An 8,260-nucleotide genomic window follows, 5' to 3' on the forward strand; every position below is an offset into this window, starting at 1 on the left:
TTTCTCTCTCTCCTTCTGGATTGCTAAAACATGGAACATGGGAAGGTAAGACTGGAAGGCTCTGTGGTCAGACTGTCCATCTGTTTTGTTTGTTTTTTAATATGTGACCCTGGAGAAGTCACTTAACCACCAGGCTAATCAGCGAAATTAGTCTGAAAGAATGAGTTGTTTATAGAGTAAATAGAATTAATAAAAGTGTTTTAATTAGGTCTAGTAGTAGCTATTATTATTGTTCTTGCTGCTTTGTTTTAAACAAAGTATTTTTGAGACCAGTCTCTTCATGCTGTGAGTCTCCTGGGAGAGGGGAAAGATGGACTGGAATTCCTGGCTGACAGGTCTTCAGCTCCCTCCTTCCTCCCCACCGTTGCCTGAACTGTCATGGTGTGAAGGGTAAGACCTCCTGTTTGTGTTGTACTGACAACTTATCAAGTACCCGCTGCAACCCAGTGAGTGCACAGCCACCTGGGATCCTACATCACAGGCAGTGGACAGATACAGAAGGACAAGGGGGCTTACCATGCCATAAAACAAGTTCCACAGTTCTATTCCCAGCACTGTCTCTGGGACATCACATTGCATCCCAGTGAAAGGCAGCAAGGTCTAAGCACAACCCAGAAAGGATATCAGGGGCCACAAGATGCCCGGGCCTGGGACCAAGAAGACTAGCCAGGCCAGTGAGGAAGCTGGCCCCGATGCGGGTAAGGTGTCACCTGACACCGAAAGGGAAACCTACGCCAGTGAGAAAGGCACCTGAAGTCCTAATTGGACAATAAGGACAGGAGTTCATTCCGCTCCTTTACACCTCAACTGACCTATACAACGAGAAACAAAGCATTTTAAAAGCTACCAGCATATGAAACTACAATTGCGCCTATTAAGTTCAGACGTCTGCAGAGTGTCTGCAGTAACTTCACTAGCATTAATTTATTTACCGTGTATGAGGCACTTGGCAAAGTAATGGAAAACAAGGCAAAAAGTCCCCTCGATCTCACGTCTGTTAGGTGCAGTTACCCGCAGCTGCGTGTGCTGGATGCGGAGGAGGAGACAAGGCAAAACAAGCCAGCGCTGAGAAAGCACGAGAAAGGCAAGGGACAGTAGGGACTCACTGGAGTTGAGAGGATCTAGCCTTTGTTGACAGACATTTTTAATTCCTCAGGAATAAAAAGCAACCTGAGAGAGACGCATTAATGATCAAGGGCCCAAGGCATTTGCACTTAACCTTCTTCAGTCCTACCATTTATAGAAATGCATCCTGCCCACCACTATTTTAGCAAACAGAAACTCTACTAGGCAAAGCCTGTCTGTATAGACTAAGGGCAAGCAGTGGAGTGAACCTGCTGAAGAGCTATCACAGGGAGACATTCACTTTATCCTAAACCCCAAAGCCAACCGCCATGCACACAGGCCGTAACACAGTCTCGAACATTTGCATCTTCAGCGGTGACATAGCTTCAGGAAAGCCAGATTCTTCTCAAGATTTTTCCTCCAATCTGCTTGCCCTGGGACAAGGACACAGGTGAAAAGGGCTCCTCTAACCCTTCAACTACCACCACATCCCAATCCTAAATGGGAGGCTGCCTCTCCTGTAACTTCCTTTTTCTCACTTTGCCATCATTTCATTTCCCAGTGTTGGCATTTCTGGAAAACACCCCCTCTCCAGGAAGCCTTCCTTTACCCTCTGGCCAGAGTTTACAGCACTCTTCCTGGTGTATCTTCAGCACATCTCCTGCAGCCCCGTGAGAGCTCCTGGTCCCTTCTACAGTTATTTTCATCCCTGGTACTTCCGAATCTCCTTAAATAAGGCAGAGAGTCTGTGGCTCCTGCCAAGTATATGACAAGCATTCATTCAGTGTCAGCTAAATAGGAATCACTGAATCCCATTTGGTACAGCTTCAACCAGAACATTTGCAAACTGACACCACTACTTGTTTCCAGGCCTCGCAATGCCAAAATCCAAGCCCAAGAACAGAGAAATCGACTGCCTACAGCGATCAACCTTATTAGCTTTAAAATTCAAAATCTCCAGGTAAATCTCCTACTCTTACTTGAATTTCTAAAGCTGTTTCCATGTTAGGATTGCTTCATCCTTCCCCTGTAATGTAATAACTGTGCCATGTATACCCCACTCTTGGTTGTTCTCCATCACAGCTACCGCAGATGAGCAGGGTCTTGGGTTGTTCTTCCAAGTACAAATGAGTAACAGCTTTCATCCACTGGAGTTTATAAACCAGGTTAAAAGCTATAACTGCTCATTTCATTTTTCTCTTCCAGTTAGACAACACACTTGGTGGATTTTTAAACTGTTTAACAAGGCAGTAAAGTCCAAAGATTTAAACAGTAAGAAGCTCTGGGTTAAGGACTTAGGGGTTCAGGGTTTAGGGCTCTGTGATTTATAGATATTGTATCTATTCTTTTTCACTTCTTTGTCCTGAGAAGTGCTGGGCCAGTTAGAAGGTTTCTTCCATCTAGGAATTACTAAGATGCTCTAAATTCAGAGGTTCATAAGGTTTCAGTAGAAGTTTTAAGAAATTAGATTTGTTCATGGCAGACATGCTTAATGGTGTGCAATTATTCTTGATACAGAATACGTAACAGAGAATTAAAAAGAGCTTCAAAATGTTCAGAAACACTCATTTAGTTGATAGAAGCCTCTACCTTCTAACAGGGCCCTGGTGTATCCAAGCAGAGGACAAAAGGTCTCTGAAGCCAAATACCCAGTATCCTTCCCTATAGAAATGGGCTGCTTCCTCATATAGGTATAATACCTAACAATATCTAACTCGTAGGGTTGGAATGAGATTCCATTTAGTCAAGCAGGGTCCCCTAGAGAAAAACAAGGTTAGCTGTTAATCTAGGACATTATTCCTGCACACTTCTGAAGCACTAAAGCCAAAAGCAAGATGGGTCATCACAAGAATGAATGGTCTGCTGGGTCTGGTGCAGTAGCCTAGTGACTAAAGTCCTTGCCTTGCATGTGCCAGGATCTCATATGGGCATGGTTTGTATTCTCGCTGCTCCACGTCCCATCCAGCTCCCTGCTTGTGGCCTGGGAAGGCAGTCGAGGATGGCCCAAAGCCTTGGGACCCTGCACCCATGTGGCAGACCCGGAAGAAGATCCTGGCTTTGGATCAGCTCAGCTCCATCCACTGTAGCCACTTGGGGAGTGAACCAGCAGATGGAAGAACTTTCTTATCTCCTCTATAAATCTGTTTTTCCAATAAAACTAAAAAAAAAATCTTAAAAAAAAAGAAAAAAAAAAGATTGAATGGTCTTCTGCAAGTTCTTCCATACCTGCTCTTACCTTTCTTGGCCTTGAGTTTTCATATAAGTCATATGGGGACAAAGCAACTTTGGTAATTAGATGACTTTGCAAACTGGTTCAGATTCTTTCTTAGTTCAGTAACAATGGAATCCAGCTAACTTCTTCTGGCTTTTTAAAATGGGCAATGCTTCCCACAATCAACACATGGAGATCTACCTTCCATCAAGCAACTCACAACTAAATCAAGTAACTTCTAAAAACAACACAGCTCATCCTACCTGGAGGATTTATTCACTGCTTAAAGACAAAGTTAGATGATAATGCCAAGCAAAGCCTTTAGTACTAAGGGGATCACTGGCCAAAGAAAATGAAGTATTCTCATAATAATCTTTTTTTTAAATTGTACTGTTCTAACATTGTTATAATAATAAACACAATGTTATGCCATTTCTGCTGAGGTGTCAATGACTAGATTGCAGCAGGTACGCATGATTTGATGAAAGACAGAATGACAGTATGATTACTGCCATTTTAAAGAGGAAGGAATATGTATAGGAGTTTCAAGGGATTGTCCTGTACCCCACCTCAAATGAAGGAGAAATGCGTTTTAATTTGCCTGTGATTTCTCAGCTTGGGACCAACTTTAATTCATTTCCTTTCTGCAGCACACTGTCAGCAATGGTCCCACACTGGTCCATGGTTGCAAAGATACACCTGTGATAACACATACATCACCAAAGCAATAAGAACACAGGCTTTGTTTGGAGTCAGGCAGACTGGCTTCCTGATCTGGTTCTTGACAGCTGACTGACTAGAGATAGGGAACTTAGTTAGCATTTGTTCAATGGGGATAATAATAGTATCTATCTTGTAAAACTGTTGTGAAACTTAATTGAAATAGTCTATATTAAGTACTCCAGCTCCAATGAAGTGCCTGGCAGATGTCAGCTATTATTTTATTCTTATGAAAAGAGGTTATAAAACAAATGTAGGCTGAGTCTATGTCTGTTTCCAGGTGATGAAAAGAGACTGCTTCAGTGCTCTGGTTTGAACATGTCTGGGAAAAGCTTGTTTTGAACACTTAATCCCCAAGGCAACAATGTTGGAAGGTGGGCCCAAGAGAGATGTTAAAGTCATGAGGGCTCAACTCTCATGAAAGGGATTAATGCCTTACAGAAGGACACAAGGGAACAAGTTTGAGCTCTTGCTCATTTGTGCCTTCTATCATTTTATGATGCAGCCTAAAAGCCCTCACCAGTTCCTGGCCGCTATGATCAGCAGACTGCTCAGCCTTCAGAATTATGGGCCAAACAGGTTTCTGTTTGTTACAAATTACCCAGTCTGTGGCATTCTGTTATAGAAGCACAGACTAAGGCAATAACTGAATGCAACAGGTGGTCTTAGGCTGGATTCTTTACTGGAGAAAATAAAAGGTATAAAGTACTGGCAATACTGTAATAATATTTTAAATCTACTGTCTAGCATTTTGGGGGCCACTGACACAGTGGTTTATGCTGCCTGGCATTTGTGATTCTGGCATACCATATAGGCATGCCAGTTCCAGTTGGTTACCTAATTTCTTAACTAGATACCTGTTGATGTACCTGGCAAAGCCAGAGAAGATGGCCCAAGTACCCATATAGGAGATATCTGTCTGCCCACAAAACTGAAGCAGCTTGTTGCAAGAAGCTATGTCTGCCCTTTCCAATTCCTAGCACCTACCTTAACACACTTCCAAAGCAGCAATAATCCAAGCTAACAAAGACACACAGTTCCCAAGAGCATGAAGAACCTTTTACATTGTAGCTTTCTGCCCTCCTTATACTCACCAATAGCAAATAATAACATCTAGACCTAACAGTTGCTGAACTCCCATTATGAATACACACCGATACTTTTAGGATAATACAATGATACTTTTAGGATAAGTGCTTTAAGTATTTTATCTCTGGGGCGGGTGTAATGGTTTATCTGCTATTCTCCACCTCCAAGCTCCAGCATCCCATATGGGCACCAATCAGTATTCCAGCTGCTCCACTTCCCATCCACCTCCCTGTTGTGGCCTGGGAAAGCAGTGAAGGATGGCCCAAAGCCTTGAGATCCTGCACCCATGTGGGAGACCCCAAGAAGCTCCTGGCTCTTGCCTTTGGGTTGGGTAAGTTCTGGCTGCTGTGGCCATTTGAGTAGTGAACCAATGGATGGAAAATCTTTCTCTCTGTCTCTCCTTCTCTCTGTAAATCTGCCTTTCCAATGAAAATAAGTAAATCTAGAAATAAATTAGTAAGTATTTTATCTCCTTGAATTCTCATTATAACTTTGTTATCTAAATAGTATGAAACCTATGGCTCCGAGAGGGTGCATACTCAGCCAGGGGTTCACTGCAGTTAAGAGGTACAACTCAGATCCAAGCAGTGCATTTTTCAAGCCCACATTCTACCCTGACAGGACAGCTGGGGAAAAAATCTGCTGTGCTACTCACTGTTTCCACTTTCACGTTGCCAAGTCAATTTACCCATCCCCACGTGGACAATGCACTCACGGCAGCAAACTGAGGTTGCTCTGGAATAGCTGCTACACTGCTGTGTGGTGAAGGGTACCACCGAGAGTCCAAACTAACTCTGCATCATCCCAAGGGGACTGAACATCCTCTCCCAGGCACCTAAGCTGCAGGCACTGCCGAAGTTCTTCACTGGAACCCAAATATTATCAAGAGTTAAATGCACACAAGCTGGTGTGAGTCATAGACATTTGGGAGTGAATTATTCAGATTATCCAACAGAGCGTTGAAAAATGGAACCCTTTCACTGAGGTTACATAATAAGCAGAAATTTCAAGAGACATCAAGTGGGTGCCATTCTTTCAAACCATGAAGGTCAGGTGCAATGGAGAGCACTCACATATGTGTACTGCAGAGCAGCAGGACAGGACTCTGGAGAGAAAAAAGTGCAGACGACATGGAGATTTACCAACTGCTGCCAAATATCGCTTCAGTATGGGGGGTAGAATTACTCAAATGCAGCAAAGCATAGAGCAGAGGTGCCTGTGCCATTCAGCCGGACAATACTGACCTTCATCAAATGAGAAACAAAGAGCCAGATAGAGGCCAACAAGCCAATCCCTGTCTAAAGTGCAGACGTCCAGGCTACACGTGACTTTACAGCATCCGCGAGAAGGATGTGCAGGCACCTGTCAAATGGCATTACAGCATCCGCGAGAAGGATGTGCAGGCACCTGTCAAATGGCATTACAGCATCCGCGAGAAGGATGTGCAGGCACCTGTCACTTGGGACATGTTCTCTTGCCACTCTGTTAGTACCTGGCATAGTACCTGGGCTTCTCCCTCTGGCAGGCTCATCCCCTATAACAGGGCCAGGGAAACTTTCCACGGATGACAGGTTAACTTCAGCCTTGGACCATCTCCCCTGGCTGCCAGGCAATGTGGGGAATCCCAGGAAACAAGAGAGAATGGTGGGCAGGCAGGCAGGCCAGCTGGCAGGCTGGGAGTCTCCGAAAGTGGGCACCACTGAGCACCTCATTGTGGGCTGGCAGGTGGAAAAGCAGTCTCTGAACTGTGCCCTAAGAACCCACCTCCAGGTCACTGGGTCTATTTTGTTTCCACGTTAAGACAGCAGAACATCTATCTAGGATAACTTTCCAAACTCGAGCCATTTGACAACCACTCATCACAAATATTTCCACTTCCTCATTTCTACCAGCACTTTTGTCTTGGTTACACTTTTATACTTAAAATGCCGACTTAAGAGAAAGATCTACCGTGGTGAAATCGCTGGTTTAAAGAGACAGTTTTTCTTAACACTGACAGAAATACAAAACCCACGGACATAAACCCACCAAAGCCTTACCCGCTTCCCTCTCGCCCTGACCCCCGCCAGGGTGCCAAATGGCAGTACAAGCCATTCCTGAGAGGAGGTCAGGTGCCTGAGGCCCCTCTCCCTGCCTCAGTCCCCCAGGAGTCCTCACCCCCAGCTCACGCCCTGCAGTCGCCCCTCCGCCCAGGCAGCAGCACGTTTCCTGTCAAAACAAACCCAAGCAGGAGGGGGAGGGGACGGCGGAGGCCAGTGCCTGGAAAACCCTGGCAACAAACCCCAAACACATGCTGCAGCCCCGCCCGCCACGACCCCGGCCCAGTCCCGCTCCAGCCCCGCCAAAGGGTGTGAGGCAGAGATCCCAGTCCTGGAACCCAGAAGGAGGGAAGCCGTCGCTGGCACCGGCCCAACGGGAGGTAAACAGCGGCGAAGCGGTCCCCAGAGCCTCCGGGGCCCAAGCCGCGGCCAGCCGGACACTCGCCGTGGCCACTAGGCGCTCGCACTCCTCTCCCACGCGGGGCGGCGGTTCGAGGTCGAACAAGGAGGGTCCGGGGCGGGGAGGCGCAACCGGCCTTGATGGGTCCCGGCCCGGAGTCTCAGGATGGAGTTCTGCGATGGGGCCTGTTTGGGGTACAAGTGTCCCCTCCGCCAATCACAGCTGGTCACCTCAGAGAGAACGATCCTTCTCCCCCCACCCCAGGGACCGATACACACCGAAAATGTCGCGGAGTCTGGAAGAGAAAGGCGACTGGCCCCGGCTCAAGGGGTCTCTGGTGTCCCTTCACCCAGCTCTGCACATCCACCTCTAAAACTCAGCCCAACAACCTCCAGGCCCTCCTCCCCCGCCCCTCCCCACGCGGTATTTAAAGGGCCCGGAGGAACACCCGAGAGCCAGCCAGCCGCGGCGCGGCCCACAAAGCCGGCCAGAGTAGGGGACGGCGGCGCGGCGGGGTCGGGGAGTCTGGGGCATCTCCTCCTCGTAGCCGAGCTCTCACAGAACCTATCGAAAACCGAAATCGTTTTCCTCGTGTTTGGTCAGAGAGGCAGAGGATTCTTGGACTGCAGGGTTTTTTTGGGTGCGAAACACAATAGTTGTCCTCCCCCCTACACGCGTGCTGCGAGTGGTGCGGTCCAGGGCTGCTAAGGGGCGGAGAGAAAAGTGTTTACGGAA

The 8,260-nt window shown here is 46.9% G+C and overlaps 1 protein-coding gene across 1 annotated transcript in view; it reads right to left on the reverse strand.

Moving 5' to 3' along the window:
* The window catches only part of TCP11L2 (t-complex 11 like 2), a 35,110-nt gene extending 27,152 nt beyond the window's left edge, over nucleotides 1–7,958 (reverse strand). The window contains exon 1 of the mRNA XM_004589580.4: nucleotides 7,804–7,958. The gene's annotated coding sequence lies outside the window, so the exon portion shown is untranslated. The remainder of the gene's footprint in view (nucleotides 1–7,803) is intronic.
* Between the last annotated feature and the right edge of the window lie 302 nt (nucleotides 7,959–8,260).

Source organism: Ochotona princeps, chromosome 15 (assembly GCF_030435755.1).
Source record: "Ochotona princeps isolate mOchPri1 chromosome 15, mOchPri1.hap1, whole genome shotgun sequence".
In the NCBI taxonomy this organism is placed as follows: Eukaryota; Metazoa; Chordata; class Mammalia; order Lagomorpha; family Ochotonidae; genus Ochotona; species Ochotona princeps.